Source organism: Lepidochelys kempii, chromosome 5, assembly GCF_965140265.1.
Source record: "Lepidochelys kempii isolate rLepKem1 chromosome 5, rLepKem1.hap2, whole genome shotgun sequence".
NCBI lineage: Eukaryota > Metazoa > Chordata > Testudines > Cheloniidae > Lepidochelys > Lepidochelys kempii.
This window is the reverse complement of record NC_133260.1, coordinates 18,301,944-18,322,768: the sequence shown is the minus strand read 5'-3', so window position 1 is coordinate 18,322,768 and position 20,825 is coordinate 18,301,944. Positions and strand designations below refer to the sequence as shown.

Sequence of the window (20,825 nt, the reverse complement as noted above, 5' to 3'; positions counted from 1 at the left end):
AAACAGAGAAGTTGCTCTCCTTTCCCTTCCCTCGCATTCCTTCACCTTTCTGCACTTCTGCTTTTTGTTTTGTTTTTTCTTAATATTCTCTCCTGATTTTTCAAATCTATCTACCTATCTAATATGAGGTATAGAAAAAACAGTCCAAATCTGATCAATCCCAAGACTGGTTCAAGAAAAGGAGGAACTTTAGCAGACCCATTACTCTCTACTTATAAAAGAGCAAAACTGAAAGACACACAACCTAAAATATCAACACAAAACCCAGCTTTTCAGAGAAATACAACGTAGCCTTACCATACTTCTTGAATATCTATTCAAGCTCTGTATAGACTGGCTCAACTGCTACTTGTTTAAAAATTGATTTAATGCATCATATATTGGCTTGGCCTCCTATTACCAGTGCAACAATGGGGTTTTAGTATCACTCCTACTTACATTGTTGCTTCATGTCCCTGTATATTTACTTAACCTTAGGTATATTTTATATGCTTTCCTGTAACTATCTCTTTGGATCACAAATGCATGGTTGCTAAAAGTAATCATCATAATAAAAGTAATCTTGGGCATGCACTGAGGGCCAAACTGGGAACTATGAAACACACAAGTAATCCTATTGCCTTCATGGATTCACAGTTTGCCACTGAACATTGCTAATGATTGGTAGGAAAAAATGCAGTTTAGTGTGACTGAGATATAAGTAAAAACTTTCAAACCTGGATGCCTAAAGTTAGGTCCTGATATCCATATTTAGGCACTTAAAGAACTTTCAGGTTTGAATTTCTGGTGAAAGATAATTATATGAATTGGTAAGAAAATGTAGCACATCCCCAGTTCTGTTTCATAACAATGGTTTTGTATTTGTGCAATATCTAGCACTCCGAAGATGTTACTGGAACTCAATACTTATAAAACTAAAAGCAACAATAAAAGTGTTATAAACTGCAACCATCTGACAAAATCTTGCAATTATTGGAGTTAGTGCAACCAGTTCTAACAATACTTTAACCTGGAACAGAGTTATTTTCAGGCAAAGGAAAATCTGGGGCCAAAAACACAGAAAGCTGAATTATTTTCCATTTTCAGTATGATTTCATAAAATTTGGGGTAGGAGGTGAGAGAGGAGATTTTTTTTTGGCATGAACTTGCAAAATGAAATTGCCTGTTTTCTTCACAAATTTCATGGAAAAGCCTCCCCTCCCCCCAGGGTTGCACAGCTCTATGTTTTTATGTTTTATGTTTTTCACTCTTAATTATGATTGTCACACATTATTAATGTTATGCATTCACTGTTGACTTGAACTAGTTACCAAATAACAGAAGTGCTATACTTGGGAAACTCCCTTTACCACTAATAGCCATTCCATACATAATCATTCCTCACATGTCGGGCAATGAGAAGGAACCACTACGCTGACTAATACTTTCAAGTCTGTCTCTACAGTTCATCTGTCCCTTCAGCTGGAACCCAAGGAGAAGAGTAACAGATGAGAGAAAAAGGAAAAAAATTGGCAGAAAAGTCGCAGAACAAGTGGAGAACCAATTCTGAAAATGATCTAAACTCTAAAGACTGGTGTGATCAACAGTGTTTAATATATCTGAGTTGTTGTTGCATGTCTATACCTTTTTCTTGCCTGAATATGAAATGGTCTATTCATATTTTACATATAGAAAATGCCATCAGGCAAAACAAATTTGCCAGTTATTGTGCAGTTGAAAGATAGCAGCATTACAATTCCTATAAAAGGCTTTTCACAGTCAAATGAATGTTACCAGACAATTTCATAGAAGAAAGCTGTTAGGGTAAAACTAACAGGTTTGTGGCAAGTGACAGGGAAAGAACATGATACTTTCTTCTGCTAATACCTGTGTATTTGACAATATACTAAATGCAAAGTGGAGGATATCAAAAAGACTGCCACCCGGCCCAGAGTAAAGATCATGGTTGACAATTTCATTCCTCTGGCCCAAACAGAACTCTGTAATAAGGATAAACAATGGGAGACAGAACTTTCTCAGGGGCTAGACTGAGACGTGGAGTGAACTAGTCCCTCAGGAACCAAGGCTTGTCACTCTCTACTCCAAGTGTAAGGGGCATTTCTTTGACTTCTAACAAATACATAGCAACATGTGTATTAAAAAACCCAAAACCAAACAATTCACTCGGGTGCACACACTGCACCCTCTGGGGAGAGGAGGAAAAAACGAACAACACATGCCAGATGTCTGTCACATAGCTGAATGTACTACTGGAAGGCACTCAGATACTGTGGTGATGAGCATGGTAGGAGAACCAATACAGAATTTGTAGAAAGCTAAAAATCAGTGAAAGGCTGCCAGTGACATATACTTTTAAATGGCTTTCAATATTCACTCTAATATAGAATTAATACATTTTAAAAGGTTTTTTCCTTCCAGCTTTCCATTTCATTATATTTCAGTTTGCCTGACAGGCCCGCTAATATGCTAAACTTCTCAACACTTTGGCGTGCAGAAATTCTTTAGTCTCTGCTGATCCCTGCTGACAATAATGTAGGGGGAAATAGCATTTTGTTTTGGTCCTTGTTTTCCTGTTACTTTTTTGTTTTTGTTTTTTTGTTGGTGGGAAGGCTTTAGAAGTACAGCAAGAGCCATGCAAGCAGCACAAACCACTTCTCCCAGAAAAGTCATTCTCTTTAGATCAATCGGTTTCCTGGCCAAAAAGAAACATACCCAAAGATGGGAAAGAGCAAAGATTGAGTGCTTTTTGCCCCATATGGACTGTGCATAAACTGTGAAGTCATATTTATATTTGATCATTAATACTCACATGAACAAAACATGCTAAGCCTACTTATTCCATTGAGAATTTTCCTCCTGAAGTTTGAGACACTTTTGTAAAATAAAAGCTACATTAATTGTGAAAGAATTTGATTCTACTCTCACATATAGCAGTTTTACACCACTGCGAACCCACTGATTTCAGTGGAGTTACTCCTGATTTAGACCATGTAAATGGGAACAGAATCAAGCCTAAAGCTACAAGTGGCCAAATTCTATATCATTTTCAAGGCTGGCTTTAGAAATATGGTTCCGTTCAATATCTACATAAATGATATTGTAAATAGCATAGAGAGTTCACTTATAAAGTTTGTGGACAATATCAAGGTGGGAGGGGTTGCAAGCACTTTGGAGGACAGAATTAGAATTCAAAATGGCAAATGACTGCCCAAGAAGGAGTATTGCAGAAAGGGGCCTGGGGCTTATAGTGGATCACAAACTAAATATTAGTTAATCACTGAAACAAATTACCTTGAGAGGTCATGGAATCTCTGCCATTGGAGATTTTTAAGAACAAGTTGGACAAACATCTGTCAGAGATGGTCTAAAATACTTAATCCTGCCTCAGTGTGGGGGACTTGACTAGATAACCTATTGAGGTCCCTTCCTGTCCTACATTTCTTTGATCTATAATACCTATAACTGTCTTAATTTCTCCATAACTGCTGAAGGTTCCACTGTTTCTCATTGTGCCTGAGTGGAGTTAATAGGGCCCCATTTCAGCAAAGCATTTCAGCATGTGCTTTATGTCCATTCCTATTCCTATTCAGCCAAGCACTTAAGCACATTGTGCAACTTAAGCAGTTGCTTAAAGTTAGGCACATGCTTCTGGACTTCATTGAATAGGAATAGGCTGCTGAACTGGGGTGTGAGAATTTTAACATTGGTTTCAGTGCGCACAGGTTCAAACCTAACAAAAGCTGCCTTTTTTATTACTTCCAGCAGATTGTCCCCTCTGATGTGGTAGGTCAAGACAAAGGAAACGTAGGTCAGCATTTGAATGCTTAAGGAAGGCAAAAAACATTCACAGCTGCTGAAATAGAACAGTGTTTATTTTTTAAACGGTCAAAACCAATGTTTCTAGATTAGAAGTCAATTAAAAAAACTTTGTGAGCTTAATTTCAGTAGGTGTATAGAAGTAAGAGGTCCAGGACCTGTTTTTCAGTGCTCCATAAGTGCTACTGCCTACTTTGGTCATGCATAACCAGATTCATAGAATCATAGAATCATAGAATATCAGGGTTGGAAGGGACCTCAGGAGGTCATCTAGTCCAACCCCCTGCTCAAAGCAGGACCAATCCCCAATTAAATCATCCCAGCCAGGGCTTTGTCAAGCCTGACCTTAAAAACCTCTAAGGAAGGAGATTCTACCACCTCCCTAGGTAATGCATTCCAGTGTTTCACCACCCTCCTAGTGAAAAAGTTTTTCCTAATATCCAACCTAAACCTCCCCCACTGCAACTTGAGTTACTCCATTACTCCTTGTCCTGTCCTCTTCTACCACTGAGAATAGTCTAGAACCATCCTCTTTGGAACCACCTCTCAGGTAGTTGAAAGCAGCTATCAAATCCCCCCTCATTCTTCTCTTCTGCAGACTAAACAATCCCAGTTCCCTCAGCCTCTCCTCATAAGTCATGTGTTCCAGATTCCTAATCATTTTTGTTGCCCTTCGCTGGACTCTCTCCAATTTTTCCACATCCTTCTTGTAGTGTGGGGCCCAAAACTGGACACAGTACTCCAGATGAGGCCTCACCAATGTCAAATAGAGGGGAACGATCACGTCCCTCGATCTGCTCGCTATGCCCCTACTTATACATCTCAAAATGCCATTGGCCTTCTTGGCAACAAGGGCACACTGTTGACTCATATCCAGCTTCTCGTCCACTGTCACCCCTAGGTTCTTTTCCGCAGAACTGCTGCCTAGCCATTCGGTCCCTAGTCTGTAGCGGTGCATTGGATTCTTCCGTCCTAAGTGCAGGACCCTGCACTTATCCTTGTTGAACCTCACCAGATTTCTTTTGGCCCAATCCTCTAATTTGTCTAGGTCCCTCTGTATCCTATCCCTACCTGCCATCGTATCTACCATTCCTCCTAGTTTAGTATCATCCGCAAATTTGCTGAGAGTGCAATCCACACCATCCTCCAGATCATTTATGAAAATATTGAACAAAACTGGCCCCAGGACCAACCCTTGGGGCACTCCACTTGATACCGGCTGCCAACTAGACATGGAACCATTGATCACTACCCGTTGAGCCCGACAATCTAGCCAACTTTCTACCCACCTTATAGTGCATTCATCCAGCCCATACTTCTTTAACTTGCTAACAAGAATACTGTGGGAGACCGTGTCAAAAGCTTTGCTAAAGTCAAGAAACAATACATCCACTGCTTTCCCTTCATCCACAGAACCAGTAATCTCATCATAGAAGGCGATTAGATTAGTCAGGCATGACCTTCCCTTGGTGAATCCAAGCTGACTGTTCCTGATCACTTTCCTCTTGTGTAAGTGCTTCAGGATTGATTCCTTGAGGACCTGATCCATGATTTTTCCGGGGACTGAGGTGAGGCTGACTGGCCTGTAATTCCCAGGATCCTCCTTCTTCCCTTTTTTAAAGATGGGCACTACATTAGCCTCTTTCCAGTCGTCCAGGACCTCCCCCATCGCCATGAGTTTTCAAAGATAATGGCCAATGCTCTGCAATCACAGCCACCAACTCCTTTAGCACTCTCGGATGCAATGCATCTGGCCCCATGGACTTGTGCATGTCCAGCTTTTCTAAATAGTCCCTAACCACTTCTTTCTCCACAGAGGGCTGGCCACCTACTCCCCATGCTGTGTTGCCCAGCGTAGCAGTCTGGGAGCTGACCTTGTTCGTGAAGACAGAGGCAAAAAAAGCACTGAGTACATTAGCTTTTTCCACATCCTCTGTCACTAGGTTGCCTCCCTCATTCAGTAAGGGGCCCACACTTTCCTTGGCTTTCTTCTTGTTGCCAACATACCTGAAGAAACCCTTCTTGTTACTCTTAACATCTCCTGCTAGCTGCAGCTCCAGGTGCGATTTGGCCCTCCTGATTTCATTCCTACATGCCCGAGCAACATTTTTATACTCTTCCCTGGTCATTTGTCCAATCTTCCACTTCTTGTAAGCTTCTTTTTTATGTTTAAGATCCGCAAGGATTTCACTGTTAAGCCAAGCTGGTCGCCTGCCATATTTACTATTCTTTCGACACAGTGGATGGTTTGTCCCTGTAACCTGAATAGGGATTATTTGAAATACAGCCAGCTTTCCTGGACTCCTTTCCCCCTCATGTTATTCCCCCAGGGGATCCTACCCATCAGTTCCCTGAGGGAGTCGAAGTCTGCTTTCCTGAAGTCCAGGGTCCGTATCCTGCTGCTTACCTTTCTTCCCTGTGTCAGGATCCTGAACTCGACCAACTCATGGTCACTGCCTCCCAGATTCCCATCCACTTTTGCTTCCCCTACTAATTCTTCCCGGTTTGTGAGCAGCAGGTCAAGAAAAGCTCTCCCACTAGTTGGCTCCTCCAGCACTTGCACCAGGAAATTGTCCCCTACATTTTCCAAAAACTTCCTGGATTGTCTGTGCACCGCTGTATCGCTCTCCCAGCAGATATCAGGGTGATTAAAGTCACCCATGAGAATCAGGGCGTGCAATCTAGTAGCTTCTGCAAGTTGCCGGAAGAAAGCCTCATCCACCTCATCCCCCTGGTCCGGTGGTCTATAGCAGACTCCCACCACTACATCACTCTTGTTGCTCACACCTCTAAACTTAATCCAGAGACACTCAGGTTTTTCTGCAGTTTCATACCTGAGCTCTGAGCAGTCATACTACTCCCTTACATACAGTGCTACTCCCCCACCTTTTCTGCCCTGCCTGTCCTTCCTGAACAGTTTATAGCCATCCATGACAGTACTCCAGTCATGTGAGTTATCCCACCAAGTCTCTGTTATTCCAATCACGTCATAATTCCTTGCCTTCACCCGGACCTCCAGTTCTCCCTGCTTGTTTCCAAGGCTTTATGCATTTGTATATAGGCACTTGAGATAACCTGCATTCACTCCCCCCCACTCATTAAACACTATGTGTGCACATATGTAGCCAGACTCCCAAATCCTCTCAGAGCACAATCCTTCTCACAAACCTTCTCAGTTCTTTTGCTCTGCATATCACACAGATCTCCTAACTGCTACCTCTTACTCAAAATTTTGTGCATAGTCCTTAGTTGTTTGTATTGTATCTCTCAAATTCTATACCACTCTTTTTCAGTGAAAGGGTCTCATCTTCTCGAATATGAACAACAAAAAATAATCCTTTCCCATGCATCTAAATCCTGACCTGCATTTCCTTTGTCTCAAACAGTGTCAAGGTGCCTATTTCTATTTTTATTATTATCATTATGTATTACTCTAGCACTCAGGAGCCCCAGTCATGTTTATGATTGTTGGTTTGCTTCTGTTCTTATGCAACACACTTTAAAACATTTTTCTAGTGATTCATTCTTCCTTATGAGATGCAATGATGAAAATTTTATTTTTATTACATTTCACTTTCCCTTAAAACAGCTGATTCCTATGCTGATTCGCAATGAAAACATTTAGAATGTGACACATTTACGAAGCCACTTGCATTTATTGATAATAGAGTGCATGCTTTGATTGTGTCTTTGATTTTTTCCCCCATTTCCCTGTAGTTAACAGCTTTAATGATATTTCTGTAAAATCTGTTTCTGTGCTGTATGGGGAGATGTGACTTCAAAAAGCCTGCAGGCAATGTAATTATTAGCATAATGAAACCCTTACTTCCCTGCACTGTATACAGCTGAAAGATATGACAGCAGTTTGGCAAGAAATGCAAAAACTACCCTGTTTGCCTTGGCTGCTGATCCACGGGAGTTCTGCTGGACACAGGTTTTTGAAAGTAGCTGTCACTTAAAGATATTTTCACATTTTGTTCTGCTTTGCATCGAGTTATTCTGTATTTGCTTAGATGGGTGTGCAACTATATTCCATAGTCAAATATATTAACCTACTGTATAATGTTTTCTTCACATTACTAGCAAAACTATGGGCCAGATCACATATCATCAGATATGCAAGCAGCAGGTCTCTTCCACCTGCAGGTCTCCCACTTTCTCTGTAGAAAGTTGGCTTTGAGGGGGGACGTTGCCTTCCTTGCACAAGCTCTCTGTCTATGGGGATGGGGACTAATTTGTATCTAGTTAGGGGTCTTGGGAAAACACCTCTCCACCCACTTAACTCTACTGCAGGGAATCTGATTTTTTTTAAAATGGGAAAAAGGGAGGTACAGGAGTAAGTGACTTGCTTATTGTCACTGTCAATTGCAGAACAGGACATAAAAAAGAACAGAGGACAAAGTGCACACTTCATTTACACCGCTGAAACTCCCATTGAAGTGAATGAGATTAGAATTCGGCCTTGGTCTCGACTCCAAGTCCTGCACAGTAGTCACAAAACAACACATTATACTAACAAAATATAACACAAAACACATAGGAATACACACACACACACACACACACACATCTCATCTCCATGGAAGGGAAGTTATAGAAAGCTCAGATCAAAGGAAAAGACAGTTTAGATGGAAGAACTTCCCTGCTATCTCCTCTGTGAATGCATCCTTGATTAGAAAGATACAGTGTGTCTACACAGCAAACGTGCAGCTGGCCCAGGTTTGTTGACAGGCTCACCAGAGGGGAGTGTCTCAGAGCCCAGGTTCCAACCTAAGCCTGAACATCTGCAGCCTGAGCCCAAACCAGCTGGCATGGGCCAGCCACAGGTGTTTAACTGCTGGGTAGACATACACACAGAGCATTGACATCTGAAGGAATCATTACCACAGCTTTTAAGCTCAAAGGTTCCTATACTGGTCTGTGGAGAGTTGATCTGGTCACATGGGGACAGATTTTCATTTACGTACCTAATTAAAGACCAGATTTTTTTTTTTTAAAAAGGACTCAGCACCCAGCAGCTCTCCTGGTGACACTGCAGCCAGATTTTCATGCTGAGCTGTTCCAAAAAAACTGTGGGAGCTGATCTGTTGAGCATCTTGTTGGCTCTCCTCATTGTTTGCAGCTGCTAAGTTGTAGTAAGAGACAGCCTAACATATATTAAATGATGTATTAGTATCACTTTTGCACAGGAGTAATTGCTATAGTTGCCAAAGTGAAGCTACCCAGTTGCAAATGGAGGGCGAGGTGGTGATGCAATAGCGTCTGAGTCCAGGAGACAAGCTCTCTCTTAAAATGAAATTATTGTTCGTGGTTCTGTCATCGACTTCCCATGTGAGCCTGGATAAGTCACAAAATGTCTTTGTGATTCAGTTACCCTACAATAAAATGAGGAGAATGTTTTCTTTTGCCCACCTCTAGTCTTATCTATGTAGACTGCAAGGTTTCTGGGACAAGGACTTACTCCAAATATGTAGAGCTCTGTTAGGGTGTGGGATTCACCCCTGCAGCGCCACCTGCTGGTGTCCTGGGAATTAGCTCTACTTTCAGCCTTGGAGCACCCTCTGCAGGCAGGTGTCCTGCTTATGCCGGGCCCCTATGTCCCTCCTGGACCCGGTGCCCCTTGTACGCAGGGGTGCTGCCCCCTAGCAGTAACCTCTCATTTGCAGGGTCTTCCTCCCTGGGGAACCCCAACCCCCTATCGCTACCTCACCTCAGTCGTAGGCTACTGCCAGTCACCAGCTAGTCCCCAAGCCCTGGGGCAGACTGCAGTATAAGTCACTCATCACAGGCAAGGTTGGGTTTGGACCTGCTGCCTCTGTCTAACCTTCGGTTGTCCCCTGCAACCCCAGTACCTGTTGAGCCTAATACTAGGCCACAGCCTGGGGCTTTCCTGGCAGGCGCACCCCCAGCTCCTCAGGCCCTTCCCCAGCCCTGCTCCAATCTAGGTACTCTACTTAGGTCCTTGTAGCCAGGTCCCTCCCTCTCAGAAGCTAGAGAGAGTCTTTTGAGCTTCAGCCCAGCAGCCCCTTTATAGGGTCATCTGAGTCTGCCATGCTGAAGCTGCCTCCCAATTAGCCCAGCCTACGGCTCCCAGATCAGGCCTCTCTAAGGGCTGGCTTTTAAGCCCTTTGGGCCGGGAGCAGGTGACCACCGCGCTACAAGCTCCTAGCACAATGGGGCCTTAGTTTCAGGGTCTAGATACTGTTACAAATACACATGATTTATAGAGGGGACTGCTTTGATAATTATCATTATGGGGTTAAAGGGAGAATGGTGATCTTATAATGCCTCCATACCAATGCCTCCATACCATATGCAATTCAAGCATGGGAAAGAAAACATGTCAATTTGAAGCATCAACAAGGCTCTTCTTTCACTGACAACCCACAATTATGATAAAGTTTTATTTTAGTGGAAGTATTCAGAAGATAAGTTCATTACCACCATAGTGGATGTTGGCTGGTTTAGAGAGAGCTGTATGAAGACAAATAGATTTCAGCAGAATGCCATCCAGAAATAGTTTTGGAATCATTCTGAATAAGCTGAAATTGTTGTGCTCTCATGGTAACAGATAAGATCAATTTTACTTTATAGTAATTCCTAAATCATGTCAGATTACGTCAGACCAATACCAAATTAAAAACATAGGCGTGCTACTCAAGCACTATTAAATCAAAATGATTTTTGCTGGACCTGAAGACGAAGGGAGGAAATTGACCATAATCTTTCTTAAATTGCAAAAGTACTTCACATTAAGGAGACAATTTTTTCTAAGTAAACACAGAGGTTGCAGATCTTATTTAAAAGCTCTGGATGGACTGTGTTCTCTCTTAAGCAGGTCCAGAAACTGGAGAATTTATACAAATAATATAATGCCTCAATTTGCATGTTTGAAAAATATGCAAAATCTCAATTGCATATATATGCATGTACATACATATAGATGCATGTATGTATTTAAAACACTACCGCAGCATAAATGGGAATGATTCGTCTGAGCCAAACCAGAAACTGCCATATTAAGTTCATTGGTGTTTCTGACCCCACAGAAGCCCTGGTGGGAGGAGCTCTGAGATCATTCAAGAGGAGATTCTTTCTTTCTTATATTCACCTTCCCAGTTCACCAAAAGACTCACGGAGCCTGGTTTCAGTCCTAGCCCAGCTGGCTCAGCTCCCATAGTGAAATCCACCCATTAACATACAGGCACTCTATCCCCAATACAGCCCATAAGAACTATGCTCCGAGGTCTGCCGGGAAGTAGCAGTCTATACTTCTAGGCACTAGCCATGGAGCAACCTAGCTGAGACCACAGACTAGAGGTCAAATCCTGGCCCTACTGGAGTCAATACTCCCTGGGGCCAGGATTTTACTCACAAAGTGTTTGTGGGTAGAGTCTAACCCTCACTTACTGTTTACATCTAATTTCCCCAAGAGATTCAGACTCTCAGTTGGGAGGCCATGAGAGAAAGAGTATGCACAAACCTGTGCAGGTTCCTGCACACAGTTAACCTTGTCTCCTGGGTTTGGGCTGAGGAGGTGAGAAACAAATGGAGCATATCTGGCCCCGCTTCCCCATCCTGTCCATTCACACAGGATCCAGAACTTCATGGAAACCTTGTGGAAACCAATGTGAACTCTTACATTGGATTCGGTGTGGAAATGAACAACATGCCATGGAAACAGCTTTTCCCTCTTGTGGGCAGCTGGATCCATGATTTTTGGCTGCCCTCTGCTTGTGGAAGCAGAGAGAAGTGTGGGGCCCTGTACTATTACAACAATACACAAAAATACCAATAATCCTAGCATTTTCTAATGTCCTAGGAATGGGATAAAAAGCACGTATCAAAGGGGACTACACATTTCCATTGAAAAGGTAATATCGGGCACATACATTATCTTTTATATGCAAAATGGCATGTCATATAGAGTGCAAATAACCTGTATTGACGAGAGGAAAAAATGAACTAAAATCAATAGAAAAAAGCTATTTACTTCAGTCTTATTGGAATTCCCTCTGAAATTACTATAATTGACCCTGATACAGTCCATTCAACCAGCAAGAGACAGATTTCCACACTGGGAAGTTTAGGTGTACATTGATATCAGCCATAGCTAGACAGGCCCCATCAAAATGGTGTAAAGAGAGAATTATCCATTTCAATTATCACTGCAATGCAGCATCAAAGAACTGGGCAACAAGGGGAATAAAGGCTCATGCCAAGCCAGTGATTTATAACAAGGAGCAGGAGCAGATGCATCCATTTTGTTTACAGCATCTTGTGTAGACTAACTTCAATGTAGCATGAGGAAGTCTAGAGTAATTGTTCTCATTGCTACTGTTATAATTATTGATGCTTTTGTGGTAACTGATGCTGATATTATACTTAGATAACAGTTACCCTGGAAAAGGACATCACAAGAGACACTCCAGCTCATTCAAGTTCTGGGCCATTTTTATACCTAACAAAATATAAACTATTTTAAATAAATTCTGCAATAAATGTAAAAAATGACCTTTGTGCTCAGAATAGAATCTCTTTCTACTGTAGCGACAACCTCGCTAATCAGGAGCAATCCAATTAAATACCTGTGTGTCTTAACCTGTCACTGATTTAGAGGGCACTTAATAAAGTACTATCAATTCTACCCTAAGTGTGAAGCCAGGGAAATCCCTTTAGAGGATTATTCATAAATTCACTAGTAGAGAATCTCTGTATGCTTCTAATGTAAAATGTATTCCTGGGTTTCTTGCACTGTGGGACACAGGATGCAGGTCTCAGAGAGGGGATATGGAGTCACTCAAAGTAAGTTGTAATTACATATTTAATGTATCCATGTGAGTTTCTAACAAGATTGGCACTTTTCAAAGGAAACAGTAGAATGGTTCAAAAAAAATGTCCAGTGTATTATGCCAGTTAATTAAGATGAATGGTGAACAGTAAATAACTAGTTGGTGCTTCTTAGAATTAAACACAAGGCAATTAAAAAAAAATCAACTTACTTTTTGGTTTTGATGAGTTTTGTTATCTATCTCTTAGTTTACCACTGTGCTCAGTAAGGAAACTGCTCCTAATGGGCCAGATTCTGCACATATGAGGGTGTACCTTACTCCTAGAGCAATTAATATTTAGTTCTGATTCAGCAGTGTACCCAGAAAGATAATGGAGCAAATAATTAAGCAATCTATTTGCAAACATCTAGAAGACAATATGGTGACAAGTGACAGTCAGCATGGATTTGTCAAAAACAAATTGGGTCAAACCAACCTGATAGCTTTCTTTGACATGGTAGCAAGCCTTGTGGATGGGGGGAAGCAGTAGATGTGGTATATCTTAACTTTAATAAAGATTTTGATACTGTCTCACATGACCTTCTCATAAATAAACTAGGGAAATTCAACCTACATGGAGCTATTATAAGGTGGGTGCAAAACTGGTTGGAAAACCATTGCCAGAGTAGTTATCAGTGGTTCACAGTCATGTTGGAAGGGCATAATGAGTGGGGTCCCGCAGGGATCAGTTCTGGGTCCTGTTCTGTTCAATATCTTCATCAATGATTTAGATAATGGCATAGAGAGTACACTTATAAAGTTTGTGGACAATACCAAGCTGGTAGGGGTTGAAAGTGCTTTGGAGGATAGGATTAAAATTCAAAATGATCTGGACAAACTGGAGAAATGAGAAATGGTCTGAAGTAAACAGGATGAAATTCAATAAGGACAAATGCAAAGTACTCCATTAAAGAAGGAACAATCAGTTGCACACATACAAAATGGGAAATGTCTGCCTAGAAAGGAGTACTGCGGAAAGGGATCTGGGGGTCATAGTGGACCACAAGCTAAATATGAGTCAACAGTGTACCACTGTTGTCATAAAAGCAAACATCCTTCTGGGATATATTAGCAGGAGTGTTGTGAGCCGGAAACAATAAGTAATTCTTCTGCTCTACTCTGCACTGATTAGGCCTCAACTGGAGTATTGTGTCCAGTTCTGGTTGCCACATTTCAGGAAGGATGTGGACAAATTGGAGAGAGTCCATAGAAGAGCGACAAAAATTATTAAAGATCTAGAAAACATGACTTAGGAGGGAAGATTGAAAAAAAATGGTTTGTTTAGTCTGGAAAAGAGAAGATGGAGAGGGACATGATAATAGTTTTCAAGTATGTAAAAGGTTGTTACAAGGAGGAGGAAGAAACATTGTTTTTCTTAACCTCTGAGGATAGGACAAGAAGCAATGGGCTTAAACTGCAGCAAAAGAGGTTTAGGTTGGACATTAGGAAAAACTTCCTAACTGTCAGAGTAGTTAAGCATTGGAATATATTGCTTAGGGAGGTTGTGGAATCTCCAACATTGGAGATTTTTAAGATCAGGTTAAACAAACATTTGTCAGGGATGGTCTAGATAATACTTAGTCCTGCCATGAGTGCAGGGGAATGGACTAGATGACCTCTCGAAGTCCCTTCCAGTCCTGTGATTCTATGATTCTGTGATCATCCATAGATCTCAAAGTGCCTTTACAAAGGAGAGTAGGTGTAATTATTCCCATTTTGCAGATTAAGAAACAGAGGCATAAAGAAATGAAGTGAGTTGCCCAGCAGTTGGTCCTCCCATGGGGCTCTTTTTGCAGAGCTTCACAGTATAAGTCTACTACCTCCTGCCTGCAGTGCAGTACTCAGCTCTCCTTATAAGCACCTCCTCCAGCCTGTACATGTGTTGCAGGTGTGTGCCTAAGCCCTGAGCAGTTCCTAAACCCCTTCCTCTCCTATGTGGGCGTTTGTAAACTCCATCGTAGTTGCTTAAGAATTAAGTATTTTCATTAGCCCTCTCTTGCAGTGCATGTTATTTTGATTGGAAAATGGGTTTCTTTCCTCCTCCATTACTACAAATGTTCCAGAGCAGTTGCACGTCTGTGATGCTGATTTGTTTCTCCAATCTCCACCCCATCCTACCAGTGAATGTAATAGCTATAATATAATCACATGATTAAATACTGTGTTTAACTCCAACTGACTGGCAACTGTATATTGTCACAGTGTATAGGATGGGATTATGTGACTGGCATCTGTCATGTAAAGATTTGTTTTATTTTATATAATTTTATCTTTAAATTTCAGCACATGCTGAAAACATCCAGTTAGCATAATCTGTGTGGCCAAAGAGTGAATAAAAGAGTGTATATTATTTATTAGCTTTGACTTTGTCGTTCCCAAATCCAAAGCCCTTTCTTTGAAGTTAAAGGAATTGGCCTTTAGGATGTGTATTCATATATGGTACCCCTTATATATAGTGAATGAGGGGGTGCAAAAGTCAAAGAGAGGCCAGTTTTTCCACAAAGCTAGATTCTTCAAAAGAGTTCAACTACCAGCAGCTCCTATGGTGATGACATTTTTCTTTTGAAAATACCAGCCTCAATAATTAAAAATCATGAGTCAGGCCCCCCAGAATCACTAGATTGTCTTAAATATAGTAAATTTGAGGTTCTTTTTACTTGCCTCCTTGCTTTTGAGCTCTTAGAGTTTTTGTGCTTTTCTCCAACATTGACAGCTAGGAACTTATTATTTTTCTTATAATAAAACCTGATATTCTGACATAATTATATACATCTGGAAGCTGAGGGTCAGATTTTTAAAAGCTTTTTATGTGCTTTTTTTTGTTAATTGAAAGACATAAGATGCTGTGTTTCAATATAACTTTTTACAATGGAATTGAAACAATGGGAGGTAAAATTAAAATGCACAGCATTAAATCTACTCAGCTTGAAACTTTATTTCACCTACAAGGAAGTAGTATTCAGTACTTGGTCTGAATTAGTAGGGCTAGCTAACTTCACACCATTAAGCAGCTCCTGATTTAACTTTAAACAGTTAAACCTGGCTTGGCTGCCTGTGTGGAGTTGTTGGAAGCAACAGTACTCAGAGGTGGACGTTAGAGTAGAACAGGGTTGTGAAGCAGAAGAGCAGGTTCAGCTCTGTGGGAAGGTGTATGCAACTGTACCTTCTCTGGTTATGCAAACTTAACCTTTGGAAGCTTCACCTTGAGAAGGGGACCTTTTATTTTTGGGGAAGTTCTATGGTCTGAGTTATACAGGAGGTCAGACTAGATGATCACAGAGGTCCCTTCTGGCCTTGGAATCTATGAAAAATTCATCCACTGATCACTTATCCCATGAGGACAAGATCAGAGGCTCAAACTGTATAAAGGAGTGACTCACAGATTCTTGCTCTGAGCAAAAGGTGTTATGGACTTGTAACCACAGAACAAAAACCTTGGAGGTTGAAGTGCTGACACCTACCCGAGCCCTTGTTAGAGTTGGGATAACCTCTGCTTATTGGCATGCATGTAGGTTCTTTTATTGCTTTTAATATGTTTTCTCTGTAATGCTTTTGCCTTAAGGATAAATGTGCTTGCTTAGGAAAAGCTGTGTGGTACCTTGTAACTGTGGGCAATTTTGCTGTTTAGAGCCTCTGAGGAGAAAGCAGAGTAGGCTCCAACACCTGGCTCCTGACTTCAAACATGCCCATTGGCCTCTGGTTCCTGAACTCTGCACTGAACACCAAGCCTGGACACCCACTTCCTGCTACTGGTTTTCCACAGATGCTGACCCAGCATGAGGGAGTTACAGCATAGCATTTTGATGCACACACCTCTAGCCTGAACTGTGGGGTAGTGTAGACGTGCGCTAAATCTCTCAGATCAGAATGGATGCCAAGTAGTGCCAAATGTCATGCTGTTTGTGATGGTGCACAAGTCTATTAGAAGGAGGTGGGCCAAACTCACCAGTTCACAAATCATTTTGCAAATGAACATCCAGCAGAAGAGAAGGTTTTGTTCACAGCCAGCCTGAACCAGTGACCTAGAAATGAAAATCACCTTTCCTTCTACCCCACTCCCATTACCAGATCTATCCAGATGTCTGGGAAGAGCAGATTTATAAATTCACTGAAATATTTGACACCTTTCCAAAAACATCCCATGACGGTAATGCCCTGAGTAGATCTAGATGATGACAAGACAACAATCTGTTAACAGTCTCACTCTTACATGTTCTGCTTTGATGTGTTGTAAAAGAGTGAGCCCACTGCTTATCTCCTTGGCACGCAGCCACAATAACTGCAGCAGTTGTTGGTTTTGGATCATTTTTTGCCAATAATGATGATGGTTCCTTCTGGCCTTAAAGTCTCAGTATATAATGCTAGTCGCCCCAGGAATACCAGATTCCTGACATTAAGGGGTTAAGTTACACCTCTCCAGTAAGATATCACGAAAAGCTGACTGGCTGTATAACTTTGCCCTTGACCAAAAGCATACAAATATTGTAGAGCATATGTCCTGAGAAACAGACAGAAGCTTCATGTCATAAAAATGACAGATGGAGATGTAAAAACTACAAGTCCATTGACCCATCATCTACCTATACTGGACAACACATCAATCTGCACTTTCTGGTAAGATTTTCTAATGTTATGAGTTAATAATCCATAGACCAACAATCCACGCATTACACTGAGACATTCTGAAACCCGGGCTTCCATTGTATTGTTGGCTAGAAAAATATGTCATTACTGTTATTATTAATGTTGAAAGCGTGAGCTAGAAATTCTAAACATTGACACCTTAAATGTTTGAATGGGAAATAACTGTGATAACTGTGTGTTGAGCAATGTTGAACATTTGAAGCGAAGGGCCCGATTCAGCATTGCCATGTGACCCCAACCAGCCACAGACTAGGAGAGGTACGAACTCAGTCCCTCCAACAGTATCTGCAAAAGGATGAGTCTGCTCTGACCTTATTTTTTTTCCTATAAAGAAAACAAAATTTGCAAGTTAAAAGGACAAAGGTGTGTATGTGTTACATACACATACGCTTTTGTTCTTTAACTTGCCAATTCATCTCTCTTTCTCTCTCACTCACACACTTATCACTGTGGAGCTAGTTGTGGCTTGATAGTTGAAACTAGGTTCTGAAATGGGCTTAAAATGTGGCACAAATCCCTGTTTTCCCCAACACCTGACCTTTTTATGTGAAATTTCACAGTGTTATTTTTTATGCTCTTTGAATTTTCTAAGATGTTTTGTTTAGATACATTTTTAATAGCAAGTGTTTAAACTTGGTTGTGGCTTACATTGGTCTATGTCAATCTGATTATTGTGTTTATAACTGTTTTAAAATATTGCTTATCTACACAAAAATTGGTTGAGAAAGAAAGCTTGAGTAGATCTGGTCAACATTTTTTTAAAAGTAGTATTTAGGGATGTTTTAGCCATTGTTTGTTTAGTTGCAACGGACAAATAAAATTTTCTCTGTTATAGACATAAAAGGTGATATTTTCAAAAGCACTTGGGGGCAGATTTATAAAGGCACCTAAAGATACAGATGGATACCCACTGAGATTTACAAAAGCATCCAAGCAGGCAAGGGGCCTTACTCCTACTGACTTCAATTAAAATCAATGGAATTTGTAGATATATTTTTCAAAAGCATGTAAATGATTTAGAAGCTTAAATCCCACTGATTTTCAATGGAACATAGGCTCCTAAGTCACTTGTGGCTTTTGGAAATCCCACCCAAAATCTTCTGTTGGCAGCCACACATTTCTGTCCAGTTTTATTCTCTCACAACTACTGTACACTGCAGACCAAACACTGCAACCTTAATTCTGTCCCTTATGAATGTCAGTCTTCTAGCAACCCCTTTACAGACTAACTCATCCCAATATAATACGCTACCACACACAAATCCACAACTAATAGTGCTAGGAGGGAGCAGTTTGGTAGAGCAGTATGACGAGAATAATGAGGCCGGCAGGATTAGGGCCTCAGGAGCCTGAATCTCTGAAGTGCTGTGAACTGACAAATCTCACAGGATATGTGGAGACAGCGTCCTCAAAAAATCAGAGAGCTGGATTGAAAGGCCTAACATAGGCATCCAATTGTGAGAAATTTGGCCTGAGTGTTTGTCTCCTCTTGATAATACGTATGTGTGCTCTGAAATGCTCTCTGAATAATCAAGACAGTTCTGTGTTGTCATTGATGTTTGACCACATATTTGGCTCATTTCAACAGGTGGATGTTTCCCTGAGGAAAATCAAACAACAGATTAAAGACCCACTTAAACGAAAAGCTGGCTTTTCCTTGGCCTCCAGGAAAAACCTGAAAGTAGCTACTCCACACTTACTGTTTCTACCATGGGGACAAAGAGGGATTTAGAACTGAATATCACTCCCTTGATAATCACAGTATGTCCTGTCACAACAGTTATTCATTTGATTATTTTTTATAATAGAAGAAGGCCAGAACATAGAATCAAACACTTCAAGCCTGTTTTTATCTGCTTCCATTACTCCAAAACACATTTTTTTAAAATTAATGGAGATTTGCTTATGCCTAGGGTGGAGCAGACCCTGTAAGTGTTCAAATAAATTACTGCAACTCTTTCCATAATGATTTTTTTTTAGCAATCATAAATATAGTGATAGTTCATCTTTGATACTGAAAATGCAGATTTGGATGATGGATTATAACAGAGTGGATTAGCTCCTCCTGTTTATCAGTTTCCTCCTGATTTATTAGGGAATAATGGTTTTTATCACGAGGCCAAGCCTAAGGCTTTTATTCAGAGTTCGATCCTTCTCCCACTGAAGCCACTGACTTCAATAGGAGAAGGATCTGGCCTCCTATTTTTTACTCAATTGACCTGATCCTGAAAACACTGAGGACTTTCAACTCCCCTTGCAGAGAAGAAGGTGCCCTGCACCTTGTAGAAGAGATTCAGCACCTCAGAAGATCAGGTCCACAACCAATAGAACCAGAAAAGCTCCTTCATCCTGCGACTGCTCATGGAAAATATATTAAACAAATGCCAGTCCTTCCTCTAAATTACATTATCTTTCTCCTTTCTCAAATCTGCCTTGAATAGTGAGAAATGTACTGTTACAATATATTACAGTCAGCCCTGTAGCACTCTCTTCCAGTACTAAGTGACCTCTCAGATAATGGAAATGCACTGCCTTTCAGCTCTGTCATAACGAGGATCACAATAAACTGCCACAGAAAAGCGGTTACACTGCTGAGACCCTTTAAGACCTAGACTCATGGATGTAGAGATTCATATGATTATGTTAAGGAGAACGGATTACCTACAGTAATTCATCTTCCCTGAAAAACTGGCCTCCAGTCCTGCTGACAAAGACCACACAACCACTTCCCTTGATTGCACTTATCTCATTTCCAATCACAATAGATATGTACTGAGATATAGCAATCTTCCACTCTAACCGTAAAACCTTTAGTCTGTGGATCTTTATCACTCACAACATCTGTTGAAAATTACTGATTGTGACCAGTATTTCACTCTTTCATTTCTCACTTCACACAATTGCATTTCTTTAATCTAAAGCAGCAGCAGCAGGCAGTCCTACACTTTTTTCAATAATACATAGTTGATCTGCAAAGTCAGGTCTAGTTAACCATGCCTCTCTGAAATGATATGTTCATCTTACTTAATTTTATAGATGTCGGGCCCTCCGACTTCTAGCAGCAGTGCTCACAGCAGCCACACTACACTGATTTGGCAGCTAGAGGGACTTCCATGGGTGTGGAGAGGCTGGATTGGCCCAGAGTGTGCAGCAGACAGTTAATCCTGTCTCAAGCAGCTATAACTCTTCAGCCTGTGGTTGGTTTGGTTTCTGGAGGAGGAGAATGCCATATAATGCAGCCCCTCCTCCCAAACATTGAGCTCACCCACTTTTCCATTGTCAACAGACTATGTGGCTATTTTGTGGAGGGGGCAAAGTGGCTGGGCTCCATGAATGGGGGCATCCACTTAGCCACCTTCCTCCCTGTGTGGGATCACTGGCTTTTCAGTGGATTTGCTCCCTTCTGCACCATGCAGTGTGTGTGTGTGGGGGGGGGGGGGGGGTTTGAACATATGGCTACACAGATGGGCCTCTGTGCTGCAGTTAAGTAGGTATAATAATACTTCCCTACCTCAGAGGGATGTAGTAAGGCTT

The 20,825-nt window shown here is 41.2% G+C and overlaps 1 protein-coding gene across 1 annotated transcript in view; it reads right to left on the bottom strand.

The window, feature by feature from the left end:
- The window catches only part of DCC (DCC netrin 1 receptor), a 958,218-nt gene that overhangs the window by 247,636 nt on the left and 689,757 nt on the right, over window positions 1–20,825 (bottom strand). The window lies entirely within an intron of this gene.